Below are 21,220 nucleotides of genomic sequence, written 5' to 3' on the forward strand. Positions count from 1 at the left end.
AAACGAAGTTGGGCGTCCGTTTGGCTGTGCGGGATGTATCAAGTTCGCAGTCACGTCCGGTCAGAATGGGGACGTTAAATCCGCTGCCTCGTGTAAAGGGAGTGTCACGTTACGTTAAAAATCTTTGCATCAACTCTTTAAGGGGTCCGTAGGTGGCATGTTGCAATGGAAAATGTCTGTCCCAATCCAATATCCCATCATTTTCCAGTGGCAGTCTAAATTTTCCCGATCATCATCCCGAATGGCCTCTATTATGACAAAACCTACCTATTGTTTTTATTGTTAGCTTGTTCTCGTCCTGAACATGCATGAAATATTTGCCACTGGACTTTAAGCAACAAACAATCAATCAATCAATTTAATTTAAAGACGCACCAATTTTGCCTTCTGGTGCAAGTCTCATAACATCACTGATGATTCTCCCACGGAAAGCAGAATATCAAGAGAAGTTGGTTTTAGCATTACCTTGTCACACACCAAATCTCTGCGAAAATTCAATAGTACTTTTCCCCCCGACCACTTGCATGCATATTAATTGCTCTGAGGTTAAACATTGACATACAATGTATTTTCACACAATGTCAACTATAATCATTATCCGGAAAAATCTCTTATCCGAAGGATTTGGTTAACTTTTATATAAAGTCAAAATTTTATTAACAAAAATATAACTTATTTACATAAAATACACGAAAGAACTACTATATATATTCAAATCACTCAAAAATAAATTAACTTCTCCTACAAAATCTACATTATCACATCGAAACTATCAAATTGATTGTGAATGAAAAAATAAATGGTGGAGCTGATTGACGGATAGGAAATTTGCGTAATTAAAAAAGGTACAAATGATGTTTTTATCTTTGAGTTTTTGACAAAATTGTTTGGAATTTGCCCAACAAAATTTGCATGCAGTATCGCAATAATATGTTGTGTCCTCTCAAATGTCAAATACTGTTTTTGAATCATATGTTTTCTCGTTTTCAAAGAAAAACGCGTTAAATTTCTATCTAATAAACAGCCAACTTTAAGTTTGAAAGTTTTACTTGGAGATGGTATAATATTAATGTCTTCATCATTCCGATGATCCTTTATGATATGTGCATAGAAAATATTTACGAAAATAGCGGAAAATTTAACCAAAAAATATATTTTTGGATTTTAAGGTAACTACCCAAAACCGTAAATTGAGGGGGTACCCCCATTAAAGGGGATAAAATACAAAAATGTGACAATAGAAACTTTTTACGACCCGACGGAAATTAAAATATAGATATTATTCTATCATTTTAAACAATTTGCAGCCGTGTGTTATTCCGGACCATTAAACTCGTTAACTAAGCGTCTTTTTCGATGTCAGTTGCAGTACTATTAGTATTTCAATATCATATCATTGATAATACATTTCAGGCAGGTGATACCCTCGGGATATGGAACGCCGGAACTCTTATAGACATATTGAATTTATTGATTTGAATTGTAAATAAACAGAAGATAACTCCTCCCTTAAATATTAAATGTTTAACATTCCTTCCTCTTTTTATATTTCTTATCATTAATTTTCATATTGTACTGTTGTTTCAACTTCTGCCTAAAACACAATCTTTTATATTTTTCAAAATTTTGAGAAATTTCTTGCATCACTAAAACTTATCCATAAATGAAATGCCTAAAGAGGAAGTCATGCATTAATTATCAACATTGCACTGACAATGAAACTAATTCTTGAATATAACCAATCAAGAGATCATTTGACCCTTTATCACTTCACAATATTCTAAGTTTGTAAGAGAATGATAATCCCTTTTTTCATAATAAGTATACTCGCTATTTAAAGTTTAAACAATGCTTGGTCATGTTTCATGAAGATTTAAAGCCCAAGGCGATGTTGAGGGATTTAACCTGCATAAAACATGACCAAGTATTGTCCGACATAGTCACACTTCCGAGTGACCTTACAAAACTATCCTTTCGGATTGTAATATTCAAACCATAATAAGAGTCCTTCTTTCATAATGGAGTGATCCTTCTTTCATAATGAAGTGAACGGAAAACAAAGGTACTGGTCATTTTAATGGAGGGAATGAAATAGAACTGACATAGTTCGTGAGGGACCAAAAGGATAAATTGTTCAAACATTTGAGTTTTTAATTTCTTCTGCTTCAGGTAAAATTTAATACTTATATTATCTTACTTTTAAAAAAAAAAAGAAGCTCAAAATGTTATATAAATCCCGCTATTTGAACCTTTTTTATAATTATAAAACTCACTGTATAAATATTTGAATTCAGACCATTAAACATTAGATGCTTACTTTTTTTTTGATAAATGTATAAATATTGTGTTTAATTAAAGAATCAAGTTTTAGGCAAAACATAACAAACACATAATTTATGTGGAAACAACGGCCATATTTTTAATAAAAGTAACCCACTTTAGTACTAAGTGAAGACTGTCTCTGATAAATGGGGTAAGTTGTCACGAATAAATCCATCGTGTATTTTCTGTTTTTTTCATAAGTGGGGCGAGTTGGCAGACCTATATTCAATGGGATTTAACCTTTTTCATAAGTGTGGCGAGTTGGTGCACAAGAGTGGGGCGATTAAGTGTGGGGCAAATTGGCTAGTGGGGCGAGCTGACATGGTTTCGTATTTAAACATCGTGTTCGGGGGTCATAAAGGGTATATATTATATAGTAATATATAAAGTATATTATAATGCTTGTGTGGTGGTCTAAACAAGATTTCATGAATTGTAAATGTTTTTTTTATATAATCTAGAGCAGCTGGGATGTAAAATAGTTATCCCCTCCGGCCATCGGGGTGATCTTACACTGACACACCAAGTCCGAATGGGATAACTATTACTTATATATATACTTGTATATACATTTTTTGATCTAGTCATTTTGAAATATTAACTTGTAAAGATCTATTTTATTTAAATTGTTTGTGAACAGACCATTTAATTGATTTTGATCCAAATTCATGTACAGGTGAAAATCTGCTCCAGGGCAGTTGTTTATATCAATTCTAAAATTTGACCTGTAGATACATGTTTGTAAACAATAGTATAATAGCTATTTATATAGGTAATTTAAATTTTCATTAACTTTTATTCTTCTATTTCATTAGGTGAAAAAAGCAATTCTATTAAATGTATTTTAAATAAAAATAACAACATAATATTCTAAATTAAGTTATTGTAATTCATTAGAAAAATATTTATCAATTCGGACTTATCGTAGTCCCATTAAAAATCGTTCTGCATGTTAAACCACGTCAAAAATATACAAATAATTAATCCTAGTATCTATGATGAGTTCATTTGTATCCGTTTCACCCAGAGTTACAGTTGAGAAAAAGGACCTTTTTTCCCCTGAAAAGCGGTAAGAGTTTTATGATTTTTCTGACTTGTTTCGAAAAAAAAATGCAAATTTTACAGGACGAGAGGGTCTTGTTTATTTATCGATATAGAAACAAGAAGATGCGATATGATGGACAATCTCTCTCTGCCTTGGCATTTTGCCGATTTTAATTTCGACTCGAATTGTCATAAAACGTGCTAGGTAACAGCAACCTTTCGAATTTATCCTTTGAATAAACCAAAATACTAAGAAAATTGACTGTACCTATTCATATAGCATTTTAAAAAAAAGGTTTGTATTTTTATATTTATAAAAAAAAACGGGAGTTCCGATATGTTTTTTTTTTTATCAATTGAACCAATACACCTAATCGCTATTTATTCCATTCCGGATCTTTTTCATCCAGTTGAAGCTATCTGGGACCCTGTTTAAACAATGCACTATGCATGATACTTTTTAATGGGACCTGTTTAATTAAACTACCGTAAATACTTCAAACAAAATATATTTTTACTTCAATTTTAATTTCGAAAAAAGTGGATCATACTATATCAAAGTTTCTTGATGACCACTTTCGTTTTTTCTCCCTCAGCTCACTACTGATGACCTCCATTTTTCGGCCGGTGACCCAAACAGGAAGTTGTATAAATGACTGTTTAGCGATAAGGTGTATTAACTTTTCTGTCTTTACTTTATTTTTATTTTGAAAGGTTTAGATCAAGTTTGAAGGTTAATCTAATATCATGTTTCATTTTTTTTTTGTCGCGGCATTTAACTAGTATTTTAATGGCCCCGCAACGAATTTATAGTTTTACCCTTGTCCGTGTAATTCCTTCATTCCCAAACTCCGTACAGTGATCGTTTCCGTTCAGGAACTATTTTCCTTTACTCCATTAGTGTAGAGTAGTATGCGGACCCATATGCGGATCGGAGCTGGAACTATCGGGGAGTTTGCGTCATTCCGTCATTCTGTCATTCCGTCATTCCGCAACAAACCATTATACGGAGGTTTTTTTCTAAACGCCTTCAGATATTGGGATGATTTTTGGTATGTGAGTTGTTCTTGATGAGTTACAGATCAAGTTTAAGTTTCGTTCCACTCCGCTCCGCTAATTTTTGCCGAAATTATGGGCTTTGGATTTTGATAAATTGTTGAAAATCACAGTTATACGGACTTTTTTCTAAACGCTTTCAGATATTGAGATGATTTTTGGCATGTGAATTAACCAAGATGAGTTACAGATCAAGTTTAATTTTTGTTCCGCTGGGCTAATTTATGCCGAAATTACGGGCTATGGACTTGATAAATTGTTGAAAATCACAGTTATACGGGACCATTCGTGTCGCTTTGACACATCTAGTTATATCTATTTAATTCGACGAACAAGTCTATATGTTCTATTGTTCATTTTTACCTATGTGCTAATTTTTCTGTAATCCTTTGTCACTCATTTAGGGATATTTTCGTCTTGTTGTTTTCAAGTAATTTTTGGTTTGTTAAATAAACTGTTTTATTATTTCGAAATGGCAGATTAGATTTAGTATTATACTGAGCAGTTCCAACTCGGTACAACTGTATTCAATTCTAAACTATAAAAATCATATATGATCAAGCTTACTGTTGCAAAGTTCATTCAAGAGTTGGGGTCGGTGCAGACAAGTCGATTTATTCATTGCGTGTGTGTGTTGTTCTATGTCAACACATAACCCAGTCACAAGATACATTAATTTTTGTATTTGTGACATATTGTCGATACATTTGCGGGTTTTAAATTTCGTGATAACCCCCTCAAAATATAAAAAAAGAAATAAGATTTTGTTTAAGGGCGTATATTTCAAACTAAATATGGTACTATAAAAAAGAAGATGTGGTATGATTGCCAATGAGACAACTCTCCACAAGAGACCAAATGAGACAGAAGTTAACAACTATAGATCATCGTACGGCCTTCAACAGTGAGTAAGACCCCTAACGCATAGTCAGCTATAAAAGGCCCCGAAATGTCAATGTAAAACAATTTAAACGAGAAAACTAACGGCCTTATTTAAGTTCAAAAACTGAACGAAAAACATTTATGTAACACATAAACAAACGATCACCAATGAAGTAGATGCATCTGACTTGGGACAGGCACATACATACATAATGTTGCGGGGTTTAACATGGCAGTGGGATCCCAACCCTCACCTAACCTGGGACAATGGTGTAACAGTACAACATAAGAACGAACTATAAAAATCAGTTGAAAAAGACTTAACTCATTAGATGGATTTTTTTTTTATTACAAATACAAGTTGACGTGGTCGGGTACTTGTACATCCAAACAACAAAAAGACACTAAGTTCAGATCTGATAGTACTCGCAGTTACTAACAGCTAATTAAAAGCCACTAACAACTAATTAAAAAAATCCTGCATCTAAGACTAAAGCCTTCAAGTTGAATGTTATGGAATTAAGTTTTACATAAACCTTCATTTTATACATACACAAGGACTATATATAACATTATACATGATAATTCTTATAAGGTTGAATTGTAACAATCCTTACGTATTTTGGCCTTGCATGATGTTGTTCATATGTGTTGCTCGATTTTCGTTTTTAATGTAGATTTATACCGTTGGTTTTCCTTATGAATGGGTTTACACTTGTCATTTTGGGGGCTCTTTATAGCTTGCTTTTCAATGTAAGCCAAGGCTTCGTGTATACAAGGCCGTTCTTTTACCTATAACAGTTTACTGTTTACAACTTGTGACTTGGATGGAGGGATGTCGCATGGGCACTCAAACCACATCTTCTTATATCTATATACTCTTGATCACGTTATTTCACGTTTGGTGAACGAGGTTTCCTTTTCCTTAAAGGGAAAATTCACGATTTTTTACTTATGGTTTAAATATGTTCATTATGACATAATATATATATTCACAAAGTTTTGTCGCTATATGTGCAGTAATAAAGGAGAAATTCAATAATTAATGAAAAAATATCAACTACTTCCTGTAGGTCGTGACGTTTTCTCCTGATTTTTGCATGCCGGGATTTAAAATACAATCATTAAAAGTCTTGGTTTTTAATCATATTTTAACGTAATCGTAAGCGCGCCGATGACTTATGCTTTATCTAATAACCATCCGATAATAAGAAGATAAAACGCACAGACGTTCAATTGTACTCATTCGTGAGATAAATTATCTATGTTAAACGTATATATTCGAATTATTTTTGTAGACAACACAAAAAGTTATAAATTTATTTTTAATAAATGCATTTTTCGGACTGATAAGGTGAACAAATTAAAGTACAATAATCTGTAAAGACAATATGTTGGTGTACTATTATTGACCTTTTACTATCTCTGCTATGGCTAGGTTTATACGATGTGTGTATTCACGGTTCTGTGGCAATACTCGTAGATGGCTTGTTGAAAGGTAAATTGTTATTTGCACTTCGGTATTTAACCACGCCTCTAGGGCACACCTTGCCAGGTGTGACTGTCTATTCGGATCAGTGGTAGCATTTAATACACACATTAAAAATACATATTCAAGTTGGTGACAAATAAAAATTGGTCGCCGTGGAATTATTTAATTATATTTGGTGCTATTATTTATTTGAATTCAAATAAGTTAATTTACTAAGAAATACACAATTTTCGGTTAAAGACGGGAAACTTAATTCATATGTCAGAATGAAATGATATACAAGTCTTGTCCTTGATTTATGTCTCATAAAAAAGGGGGACTTAGAAATTAGAAATAGCTTTACTAAATCATTTTTATTTGTCTTTATTAGGCGAAAAAATGTACGAGAACACTTACATTTAGACTTTTGAAAGCCATGTATTAATTAATATATGAAACTATCTGAAGATAACTCTACCGAAGCGGAATATAATATGTACGAATAAAGAAAAAAATATTTTTGTAATGGAATCGAAAAATTACGAATAGATATTCTTTTCAAGTGTGATAAACGTCAACCAAATTTATTCATAATCGGGAACGTCCTTATTAAAATCTGAGACAACTATAATAATCGTCGTCTCCCAACGTATATATATACTTAAATAACTATTTGATCAACGATGTTTAAAATTAAAAGACAACGAATTTAATGTTATCTTTCCCTCTTTTTGAATGTTATTATAAGTCTGTTCAACTTGCAAGAATACCCCTAAAGCGGACAAATATCCGACAAGCAGTTTATTCTTTAAATTGCTGTCATTGAATATCAAGAAAGAAAATAAATCCCGAAATTGATACTCAATAGCTTTCCTAGAAAATATTCACATTCCTTGGGGATTATTAGTGTACGTCCAGTTGCATATATTTTACATGAATGTTGGAACAATTGTGATGATGACGAATTTCGTCCTTTATTCGAGAACAATTTAATTGATATATAAATCTGTGAGTTTACTATGTTCTTAACTTCGATGAACCAAAGCAAGTTATAAATTGACCTGTATTTAAATCAAATTGTTTCTTTTTTTTCTTCTTCTTCTTTTGGTATACAATAGTCTATCGAATTCGTTGATTACATACTGTTGGCATACGTGGACTAGTCTATTTACAAAACTTTTACCACAATTTACACAAAATGTATGTTTCTTTCTTATGTTCAATGTATACATGTATACATATTTTAAATAGCGCTACTGACTAGTTCCGTAACTTTCTACCAGGCGTATGTATACACGAATCGTCGACAAGTGCGCACATTTTTTTAGATCAATAATTCTGGTATGTTCCAATCTGTCCTAAACTATTGACAACGAGTATATATTACATTTTCCCAAATTAACCCTTGGAAAAATATGTAAATAGATTTGTATTTCTTCAATTATTTTTTTTTGTATTATTTTTTTTTTATAAATAATATTCTTTACACCAGAAATGTTATTTATAAACAAGCGTATGAGTTCAGTAATGACTTGTATATTATATCACTTTCGGACACGCAAGACAAAAATGTATATTATACATGCACCTGATAGTTCAAAATGGAAAGTTATAAGTAACGGTCGTGTACACTGATCAATACCTACAGAAGTGAAACGATGCATGAACTTGTAAGCCCGCCGGACAGGAAATCGATTGAATACCTGGACGTGTCACCTTACACCCCTTCCAATACCTTTGGGAGTAATACCTTTAGCCATGCTGGTGATCAGATGAGGGAAGATCCGAATTTATTTAAATAAAGTTTATTACTTGAAAGAATTATGAACGAATTAGATTTTCGAAAACAATTTCCACGGAACACTTATTTATCATTTTATGATTTGAACTTTGACTTTTTAACTAATTACAATATTATCAGTTTAAAAATAACAGACTATATGGTTATTTAAAAATATAAGACCATTTTCCGTATCAAGTTAGTCAGTCAGATAAAACAACCGTACGATTGACAAGATATCGACACGCAATTACGACTACATCGTTTACTGTAGTTTTGTTCCTTTGTGGTTTATTGACATATCGTGATTTTTCATCGGAGAAGGTGACAAGATGGCGGAGAGTAGAGAACTGATACTCAAAATTTAAAATCGATGGTGATCTCTTATTTAGCGGAATAAAACTTTAATATCTATAAATTTGAGCATTTTTATACAGAATGGACATAATATCAATTTTTGATTTTTTTGCGAAGTTTCCCTTTAAATAATAAATAGTATTTAAGGATGAAATTTAGATGCAAGAATTTTACAGCTAACAGACAGTTTAACAATCAAAAGAAACAAAGACTGAGATGGATATATAAGGTTTCACCACAGTCTGCATGAGGCACATGTAGTACATCTTAAAATGAATTTTTTTAAAGCGCTGTTTATATAAGTTTTATATGTCAAAATCAAAGTACTGAAGTACTGAACATCGAACGACCGCAGGTTCTTGTGGATGGTACGACAAGAACTTGTCTTTGAAAAAAATCACATCTCTATACCTGAAAGTGAGGTACAGCCCGTAACAGAGTAGTGATAGAATTCGCGTTTCTTTACCGTCAGAATAAGTTACGTTATCGACAAACTTATTTCAGAAGTGCCATAATTTAATTTTCTTCATCGACAAAATATTTCATGTCCAACGTGTAAGTTTTCATTGTTTAAGTCGAAGTTTTTTTTAACACAGTAAAATTTTTTTTATAATCAACCTCTGTCATTGGCATTTTCATTTTAACAGTAAAGGATCAAATACGGGATCTCCGAAATTTCTATCATTTGTTACGAGGAAATCATCGTTGAATCGAACATATGTCATTGTTCATGACACATGTTATGAAATACAAAGGAATTGGAATGATCAAATACTTTCGAACTGACGGAAACAAAAATACATAATCTAGAATGTGTGTTCTGTCATAAACAATGGATTCGTCGTGCGAATCGACGAGATCATGTTACATGTAACTGATCTTAGCTGTAGAAACAGTTGGTGCGACCTCGATAAAATCTTTATCAATTTAATATAAGCGATAAATATTCATGACTACAATGATAATGAATTTATTGGAGTCACATCCACTGTTTCTAACATGAATTCGTCGGTTAGTGCAATGAAGACACTTTTAAAGATTGAGATTGTTGGTTTATTCTTTACAACTTCGAGGTATTAAAATTATTTCAGTGTTTATTAGGTCTTTCCACTTTTCCGTGGAAAGACCTATTGGTCTTCTTCTGATTATTATTTTTTTTCTTCTGCCAACTTTTTGTTCCTTCGCTGTTTTTTTGTTTCTCAAGATGTCGCTTAGACATATGGTATATGATATCGAACAGTTATTACGCTTTTGTAACTGACACCGCGTAACCAAAATCTTTTCAGTGTAAGAGTTATCTCCCCGAACACTGTTTTTCTTGTTATCGCTTAATATTCACAACCGTATAAGAAACCGACAAATTTATTTTACCAAATTGCTCGTTATATCCTCAGGATGATTTGATTTATTTTGTCTGAAGCTATCCGGAGACTCCATATGAGAGTTATTTCCCCTTTTATATTTGATATAAGTGATATGCATTTTTAACTTGAAAACCACAAGTGTTAGAGGCCTAAGGTCTTTTGATTTGAGGTCCTTGGTCCAAAAAAATGAAAATGAGGTCAAGGTCAAAGGTCAAGGTCATGATTAAATTTTTGATTTTGGCTTGTTATCTGTTATTTTCAGAAATCTGATTAGATATCGACAAAATATTTTCACATAATTGTTAGTCGCCACATGTAGTTACACATAAATTTTAGTCGAAAGGGTACGTAAACATTTGCTGCGAGTTTTTCCCCCTTTTATATCTAATATCAGTCGTATGGTAATATAACTCATTAACAATATAAAGTAAAGACCTAGAGTCTTTTGATTTGAGGTCCTTGGTTCATGACCTTGAAATTGAGCTCAAGGTCATATGTTAATTTAACGTTCTGGATTTTGACCTTTGCTTTTACCTCATATGTATTCATGTTAAAGCTATTAGACTTTTTGCATTAGGTTGCAATTGAAAAAGCTAACCGGAAGTAGCTAATTTTTGTAATAAATTATTGTAAAAGTATGTAAAACCATATGTTTTTGGAATCAGCGTCAAGTAAACTATAAGACAGTACCGGAAGAAACATATTTTGAACCGGAAGTAAACAATTATCTCCCTTATTTATATCTTATTGTATAGAAACCTTATATTTTTGGAATCAGCGTACAATAAGTTGTCATTTGACGCTGAAACTGACATTTAAAACCAAATTTTAATATTTTCATATAAAAAAATCATTACTGGTGGAAAGACCATCAATGGTTCTCTGAACAATTGGTTTTTAATTTAAAGTTAAATTTATTTTCAAATCTCTTCTGTTAAGTTTAAAATTGTCGAAACTTCCGTTTAAGATTTCTGTGATAAACTATTTATTCTCTAGTTAGGACCATTTTATAATAAATACCCTTTTGTACAAGAATACTTTCTTTATAGAAGTATAGATCTGCTGGTTATAGATTTTTTTTTATAACCTTCATTATTGTGAAGACGCGCTATGAGATTCAGATTAATTTATAAATGAAGTTGTATATACATTTTTGGTCATAAACACACATCTTTTAAACAGTTCGACGAGTGCGTCAATGTTACAGTAGTCTGTTTACTGTAAGTTACTAAGCTTGGCCCGATTCATCTGTCATTTATGGAAACTAATTCACCACTTTCTGAGACATTAATTTTTATTTCACCATCAGACATGGAGCTACATTTGTAACTAAAGAAAAACTATCAAATTAAAGAAATTTGACATGATATACTGAAACTTATAAAAAATATAAAAAAAAAAATATTATGAAAATGAAAAGATATGACTTAAGTATTAGCATGTTCAGGGAGACGGCACTCAATTTGCCAAAAAAATAATTGATGTGTTAAGGAACTGTAGAGGTCTCCACAGGTTTTCAACAAGGGTAGAATTCAAAACCTTGAATATGAAAGCCTCGAAATCCATGATACTTTTTCTGTGCGGTAGTTATATCTACAAAATCCAATCATGTACACGACATATAATACATATATATTCATACATGTATATTTATATATTGGGAATTTATTTTTGTTTCCCGGTAACACAATAATATGAACCCTTGCAGAAAGAAAGAAAGAAAGAAACAAACAAACACACACACACACACACATTAAGCAATCAATCATGTTTCTTATGGGGGGGGGGGAGAGACCGTTTTACAATTGCTTTTTTTTAAGCAATTGATTCATATTGTAAAACGGCGTTTTTAACCATTTGTATGCACCGTTTTTATTTAAAAAAAAAATCCTTTTGCCCCCCCCCCCCATTTGTTTTTACCCTCCATTTACAACTGTTGAATGAAGCTGTGTGCTATCTATCCTTTCAACGGAGAAGAACGACAACTCCGTTTTTTTTTTCTCTTTAATATTGTATTTACATAGATCTCTTCTGAAAAAAATCCACATGCTTGCAAGTTATCTGATATACTCTGAAACTACAAGTCCAATCGACCTAAATATTTGTAGTCAGCATATTGGGCATACATGTATTAAAACTTCACAAAACAACGTGGTGTAGCTACCTCCCAAGAATTTCCGTAGAGAAAAGAAATTGCAATGCCATAAAAATCGCTCTCTAGGTCCATTAATCTCAATGAAATCCTACAATAAAATGTCTGCTCCTATATTATATTAAAATTTGTGTTACAAGCTGCTATGAGAAATGTACATTGTAAGAAGATAATCAATGATCGTAAAGTTACACAGGATAAATTAAATCCAAAACATTCACTGCTCGTGAACTGTGATCGAAACGTCAATTTCCTACAATGACATAAGAAATATACATCGTGTGTATTCCCTCGTTATATACATGTTGTCTGTCTAACGTCTCCACCTAAAAAGAAAGAAATAAGTTTTCGCTATTATAAAGCCTCGCCACGTGACGCCACAACCTAGCGCGCGGGACCTGAAATAAAATGAAAACTTTCCTAACTAAATATAAAACTTAACCATGCCAAGAAATTGCCTCCGTTGAAATTCTGCAAATATCCCATAGAGCAAATTACATGGATGATTAATATTGACCATTTGGTATATGGTCGTGTTCTTAGCGAGACGTACACAGTCAGGATCCTACTTCGTCAAAATTATCTCCCCATTACGCTAGTTCATTTTCACAATCGTAGAAACGGAAGCCATTGTAGGGATGACGCGCTACAAATTTTGCTTTTGGAAAACGATAAATTTATCCATATTGCACCATTACGATCCTTATATGTCAGTTGTATTTTTAAAGACAAATGTATCAACTAGCTAAGGAGCATCAGTTAATAATCTTGTCTGCATTGATTCAACTTAAAACTAACGTCTGATCGGTTGGCAGGTGGAATTTTCGAAAATTCATAAACATTTAAAAAAATTCTATAAATAAATATTTCGTGGAAGGGCAGACTAGATTTTTTTAGTGTATGAAGACTATAAACTCTAGTTGTCACACACACAAAATTGGAATTTTTCGAAGATATGCATTTTCATCATCCAACTTTAAAGACTGTCGTCAAGTACTTTCAGTAAAAAAAATAGCTATTCGAACACACCTTCTCTGTTTTTGTGACTCATTAGATAGGTATTTCACTTGACCTATATATTTCATCTTTAAGTACTGTGATTTTTTTGTGTTATAACGTCAACCTGTAGCTTTAATGTATAAAAATGATAGAATTTGAAGCGAGACGATGTATGAAATATTCTTGCTTTGTACGATATCAAGACAAAATACTCAACTCAAACACGCCCTAACATTAAACGGTGCACTCGATTTTCTCTTTTCGATACAATTGTTACCCATTTTTGGAATTTTTTCTTCAGTCACATAATGGAAGGGCAGACACGAAAATGACTGAAGTAATAGATTGATATGATTTCCGTCTGTGGTAATTTTTCCAAAAAAATCGGAGGTTATGCAGTTTTGTCATCCAACTTGAAAGATACCCATGTCGTCGACTTGATATCTAATTGTTCTGCTTAACTATGAACTAGATAAATTGAAAACTTATGCAAATGGTGTTTTTAAAATAAAACACCTCGTAGTTGAGAAGAAAATTGCAATTTTGTTTGTTTCTATTAACTTTTAAAAATTTTGTCACTATTATAATAGTAAACAATACAGTAAACATTTATCGCCTTCTCTAACAAAGAGCTTCGATTCTTTTGTTCTATTTCAACCTGGTTTCCGACTGCATAAAGGTCATAAATTAATTTGTTGAATGAAATTAAATCTGTATCTACTAATGGGTGCCGTAGGAGGTCCTTCGGAATTTTTAGCTAGGATTTCTTGGCATGCAAACAGAATTATAAGGTTATGTATAAGTGCCTCCGTTCACTGCACAATTGTAAATTGTCTTCCTAAAGACCAGCAAAAATAAATTGCACAAGTTCACGTAGTCATAAAAAAAAGTCGTATAATTTACGTTATCGAACAAAAAATCATAAATACGGAATATTATATGTGAATGGTTAGGAAATCCGTTTCCCCTACATGTTTTAAAAGTCAAAGAAAAATGTTTTCCCTAATACAAACGTTTAAGAACCAGCTTTGTGTAACCTATAGACAAATTCGACTGGATATAAGGAAGTTAATATGTTTACTCTGATTTGAATTTATCTTTTAGAACTTTTTTTTTAGTAATTGAGAACCTATGTTGTTTATGGGTAATAGGTGAAATGTTGCATGATCCCTCAAAATGACAGCAAGCGCAGTTTTCCGGACGATTTTCATTTGTACACTGCTAAAAACTGTCAGGTCCTGGCCATGGTATATTTTGGAGAAATTTTTTTTTACTGATTTTTACTAAAAAAATATTCTCTGTGTGTGCCATTGCAAGAAATAGTTTTGCTCGTTATTTTGTCATATTAAAAAAAATTCTCAACAAAATTTTCCCGTTTAAACTGTACTAGAAAAAAATTTGGCATGTGAAACGGACGAAGACATATTCTAACAGAAGTACAAATACCAGTCCTTCATTTTGTGTATACATATGAGAAAACTTTTCAAAGTTATTGATTGAATTCAAATCCATCACACATACGGTACACATTGTAGACCGAAAAAATAAAGGACTTCATTCCTATCAAACACCTTTCTAATTGTTTACCAGTATATTTCTTTTAGTTTTGGGTAAAATTGTAAAGGAAATAATACTATCAAGACGTCCTTCCATAAATCTTTTTTTCTGTTCTGACTTTGAAGAAATGACTACTTTTCGCCCAATCGAAATGTTGCATGGACATATTTTGTTTCATATTATTAGAATTATTTTCAATATTATCGGTATTACACTTGATTATCGACACATGAAAGTTTGTCAGCATTGTCAATCTTTTTAACGTTAAAGTACCAATAGTTCGGTTACTACTCAATTTAGTTTGTCGATAACGTAGCTAATTTTGACGGTAAAGAAACATCAATTCGATCACTTCTCTGTTACGGGCTGTAAATGTACAGTATAATTTTTTTCTGGGACAAATTCGTGCGTGGATGATAAATTAATGACAGGGAATTCATCCTCATCGTAATGAGTATTATATTGTAGTGATACAAATCAGTATACTCTGGTTTATTGTTATATATTATATTAATATACTACAGTTTTATGTATTTATAAATTTCATGCATTTGAATATCATTCTATTCTACTAAATTAATAATAATAAGTGTATGGTGGCCACGTCACTGTGTAATAATTTGATTTTTCTAATAGAATGGATTTGAGTAGACATTCGTATTTTCCCGCAAACAATGTTTAATCATCCATGCAGAGTTATCGTTCCTTAAGATTGCGAAACGTTCTTAAGATATTCTTCCGCATGCGTGTGCATAGATGTTAATGATTTTGCACTTATTTGTATATACATAATTTATAACAAAACATTTTAATATTATTAAATTATCTTCTTTAAAAAGTATTTGATGAGTATTTATTGAATAAATTAGGAACATATATATTGTTAGGTATACCTTCCCAGAAATAATGAATTTTTAACAAGCGATAAGGAATGTTAGTTTGCACTGGATGATGTCTACGTATTCATCATGTTTATAGATCGGTTAAAAACCCAAAACGAATATTACGAAATGGAAATCTAGGCGATAGCGAAAACACCGGAATGCCCTCACGGTTATCCGCTGTAAAAATAATGTTTGTTATAAGTATATGATTATTTCCATTTATATTTACAGCAAATCGACAGGATTATCTTAAAGCTGGTATTTATCAATACCTTTCTAACGCATTATTGGAAGACGCCAATGAACGATCTTAGATAAGGGACAGTGTATCAAGAATCAGTTTTCGGAAAAGACTTAGATGATGGGTAACTGTGATCTCACCACTGATTCAAATAGGTTTGCAAAGTTGGTGTTGATGAGCGTCACTATAGCGATGTGTTTTTTCTTTCTACTAACAAAAGTAGTTCTACAGAAACAAAACAACGTGAAATTATTTCCATGGTCACAGCTTTCATCAACACAACCAGACACAAAAATTCGATCAAAAAAACAAAAAGAAGAAATGCTGCTAAAACAAAGAGAAGACAACTGTCGCGATTATAGAATTAGCAAACAAGCGATATATCGATTGAAAGAGTATTGGAGCTCTCCAATTGTGGTTCCAAAATACAAATTAATCTTCTTTTGGAACGAAAAGTCCGCATGTACTTATTGGAAAAAGTTATTTCAATTCATTCAAGGTATAAATAATACGGAAGTACATAACCATAGAAACGGATTGAGAACTTTAAAAAGCTTTGATACTTGTGAAATTATAAAAATGATGTACAATGAATCATGGGTAAAAGCTGTATTTGTCAGAGAACCAAGAGAACGGTTATTATCTTCATATTTAGATAAGGCCCATCATCAACATATAATGTATCAATTGTGTAGAGTTAATCGCACAGTGACATTTTACGAGTTCCTAGAAATTATAAAACACTGTAAAAATGGGCACTGGGATAAGCAAGTTCGACTTCCGGAATATCTGTACGAGCAGATGATGGTAGGAAAACTTTCAGAGATTTCGTCATTCACAGAACGACTTTTCAAAAAGATAGGAGCATGGAACGAAAAAGTTGTAGCATGGCTTCAATCAAGCGAAAAGCTTACACGAGATCACAAAAAGGACGCAAAAACTAAACTATTACAATATTACAATGATACCAAGACAGAGGATTTGATTTTTGATTTATTTCCGGAAGACTACAGAGTGTTTGGTTTTAACATGACTTATTATAACAAAATAAATGATACAACAAAATGAAACAATCCATTAGGATCCTTCATAATAAAAATAAATACTTTGATCAATTAATCTATCATATCTGATTCAGGTATTATAAAAATTGATAACTGAGTGTTCAGTCTGTGTGATTCTATCAAATAAGGATTCGGGGATTCTTGCATGTATTTAAAGTTCCTATGTGTGACTGCTGAATTGTGGGTCATTAAATTCTGATTTCTTTAATTTATGAATTAGTCTTTCATTTTTGCCCCAATTTTTACCATTGTTCTTTATTTTTTATATTTGAGCACACCATTATTCATCATTTTTATTTTTTTTTTCTCTGTTTTATTGACTTATTATTCTATATTCTGTAAATCCCATACAGACCTTTAATGTGACATGGTTCTGACTACCCGTGCATCAAATATCTTCCGATGAATGTTAAGCATCTGGACTGATAAATTAGTTAAGAAACTTTGTTACGAATTGACGGCGAAGTAAAAGGAGATCTAAAAAATAAAACAACACGTAAAAAAAGTTCATGCGTCCGAAACGCTTTTCTAGATTTACCGTTATCAAATAATTATGTTCATAATCGAATATGTGAAAGCAAAAGATTGATAAGAACCGAAACAGTTGAAGAGCTATACCACGGTCCATAAAAACACTTTATTTGACAGTTTATATAAGAAAACAGATGGCACTGCAATACAACTCATTTACAATAATTGGTATTGACGAACTTCGAATATAATTCTTCTCTATTTCTATTCCTGTTATTGAAATAATATTTTATGCGATTCATGAATTTTTCGTTGATAAATTAAGAAAATAGGATTAAAAAAAAAATAAGGTAACAGCTTCATAAGGTATAGTCAGTTGACCGCAGAAAGATTTTTAGCTTTCTTTTAAGGTCCATTTTGGTCACATAGCTCCTCACGTGCTCTCGAACTGATAAATCATTGGCTTTTAAGTTTTTACTTATGTTCTTTAAGAAGGTATTCGGATGTTTTTCCTGTCGAAGGTTAAGTTTAAACAATATTTTATTTGCAAAAGTGCACAAAATATTATACAATAGAAATACATTTGTACTGGGATTCGGAAACAAGAAGAACCTATATAAATTCGTCTCCCTTGCCGACCGCCATAAAATGGCCAAAAAGCTCAAATGCTCAAAGAGGCATAAAACACCAATAAATCGATTAATCAAAATGTGATTTACAAAAGAATTGAGAACTGAAAACGGTGAATTGTCAAAGAGACGACGATCTGATCACAGAGGAAAATAAAAAGCCAAACTAAACTCTGAATAAAATTGAGAATGGAAATGGGGAATGTTTCAAAGAGACAAAAACCCGACCTTAGAACAGACAACAGCAGAACGTCACCAACAGGTCTTCAATACAGCGAGAAATTCCCGCACCCGGAGGTGTCCTTCAGCTAACCCCTAAACAAATATATATACTAGTTCAGTGATAATGAACGCCATACTAAACTCCATCTTGTACACAAGAAACTAAAATTACAAATAATACAAGACTAACAAAGGCCAGAGGCTCCTGACTTGGGACAAGCGCAAAAATGCGGCGGGGTTAAACGTGTTTATGAGTGTGTGTCCGAGCGAGAACTGCTTTAGTTCATTACTTTAGGAATATTTATCAAAAAGCAGTATTTCAATATTCAGCCCCATTCAACTATTTAGTCAGCCATCAGTCCTACCCTGATATACACTATCTTTTTCGGGTAATTTATACTGATAGCGTTTGACATTTTCAGCTAACAAATTTATCAATTTTACATAACTTAAATTATTGTATGCAGGTTCATATTCTGGACGCCAATCTTTGCTCCTTTATTATGTAATTCACTAACAAAACAATTATGAAGCTTAGAAATGGAAAAATACTAAATACTAAACTTGTTCAAAGGGTATCTACACGTCTCAATCTTCAAAATCGGTTATCTAAAAATACTACCATCGCTAACATTTTTAACAATAAAAATCGTGGCTACCCTTCTATCGATAAGTGTCATGCCAAAAAATGACTTACATGTCCCCGTCTTTCCACCAACAATACGGTAAGGTCCACGTTTAATGGTCGCACATTTTCTTTAAATTTTGAAACTGATATAACTTGAAAAACAAACAGTATTATTTATTTACTCACATGAAACAAACCGGGGTGTGGTATTCAGTACGTAGGAGAAACTGGACGATATTTATCTAAACGCACTCAAGAACATCTGTATCGTTTTAAAAGACCAAATAAATTCAAAAGTATCATTTATCAACACCTTAAGAAGCACAACCATCCTTTTAAATATTTAGCAGTTCAACCTTTAGAAGTAGTAAATAAGCAGCCTGGTGAATCGCATTCAAAGTTTGTACGATCACGGAAAATAATTGAATTAAATTGGATTAAAAAATTACAGACAGTTTACCCTCTCGGTCTAAATGATAATATCATGGGAATTGGTAATATATCTAGAACCAATTCCGTTAACATTTTGGATATAGTTTCTAAAACTGTTCGTAAAAACCGTTCTCACGGTCGTAGAACAAATCGCAATCAAAGAAAATTTCGGGCCAATCATACCAATATTTCGGACCTAATTTCTATTTCAAAAAACAACGGCAGACATTATCTGTTAACAAAACTCTGTTCGTTACCGGTTAATAAGTTAAATAAAATTTTGGAGGATTGCAAAACAATTTCATATAGCAGTCCTAAGTATGAAATTGTTCAAATTATTATGGCATATTGTTATTCTAAATTATTTTCCAAAATTGATCGCCCTGAAGATCATAAAAAGCATTTTATTAAAATTAAGTATGTCAATAAAGGCTTTGATTTTGTAAATATTGCCGGTATATTTAACGATCATTCTGTTAAAGAACAAATTCCTGGATATTTTGACAATACTGAGCTACCTCTTATTTGTTATATTTACAAGAAATCTACCCGGAAATTTGTGTTTAATTATAGTCAATTGTGTAAAGATGTTAATATCAGTGAAAATACACCTACTTCATGTAATTGCAGTAATTCCGAATATATTTATGGACCCATTTCCCATGTTATAACAGGAGATCTTAACATCGTTCAAGACCGAGAGTTAAAATCATTCCTCAGTAAAGGACCTAAATATCGTCCCCCGTCAATTATTAATTGGAATGAGTGTCGTAATATCATCCACGACTCACTCCATACTTACTGTATAAAATGGATAAAACGGGAAAAAGCTGACAAAAAATCTTTGGACTCTTTTTTTAATTCAGTAATGAAGATAGTTGATATACGTATTCAACATTTTAAAGAACATTTTACTATTAACAATAACCAAAATAAACCTATTTCTCGTATCAAACATAAACTAAAAGAATTAGCCAAGGAATTTGTTTTTGTCCCGGCCGATAAAGCTGCTAATAATATTATTATTGTTTGACGTAAATTTTACATTGAGGTTCTGAAAAAGGAAATCACCAATTCACCAACATTCCAACTGACTCCATTTTCAGAAAACGAAATCTGTAACAAACATAAACTTTTAGCCACCGCTTTACAAGCAGAGCCAAATACAATGAAAGTCCCAACAATGTATTGGCTTCCGAAGCTACACAAAACCCCTTACAAATATAGATTTATTTCGTCTTCAAGCCATTGTTCAACTACTAAATTGTCTATTCTTCTTACCAGCACACTTGGTACTATTAAAAACCTTATAATAAATTGTTCAAATAAGGCCTTCGAAAATAGTGGAATAAATTACTTTTGGAGTGTCAAGAACTCGTTGGAAGTACTTGATAAATTGCATGCTTATATTGGTGATTTTGAATCTATTCAAAGTTTTGATTTTTCTACCCTGTTTACCACATTGCCTCACATTCTCATTAAGAAAAAATTCACACACCTAATTAAATGGGCATTCAAAAAATCAGAATGTGAATATATATGTTCAAACTCTTTTAGGTCATTTTTTAGTAGCAATAAACAAAAAAACTATGTTAATTGGACATGCTTTGATACTATATATGCCCTTGAATTTTTACTAGATAACATTTTTGTTCGCTTTGGGGA

General features: G+C 32.1%; 1 long non-coding RNA gene across 1 annotated transcript; it reads left to right on the top strand.

Annotated features, from left to right (window-relative positions):
* Positions 1 to 1,877: 1,877 nt before the first annotated feature.
* LOC139512250 (uncharacterized) lies at positions 1,878 to 17,385 on the top strand. Its single transcript, XR_011662233.1, has 2 exons — positions 1,878 to 2,169; positions 16,100 to 17,385. It is a non-coding gene; the product is annotated as an uncharacterized lncRNA (long non-coding RNA).
* The last annotated feature ends 3,835 nt before the right edge of the window (positions 17,386 to 21,220 follow it).

The sequence above is a fragment of the Mytilus edulis genome, chromosome 2 (assembly GCF_963676685.1).
Source record: "Mytilus edulis chromosome 2, xbMytEdul2.2, whole genome shotgun sequence".
In the NCBI taxonomy this organism is placed as follows: domain Eukaryota; kingdom Metazoa; phylum Mollusca; class Bivalvia; order Mytilida; family Mytilidae; genus Mytilus; species Mytilus edulis.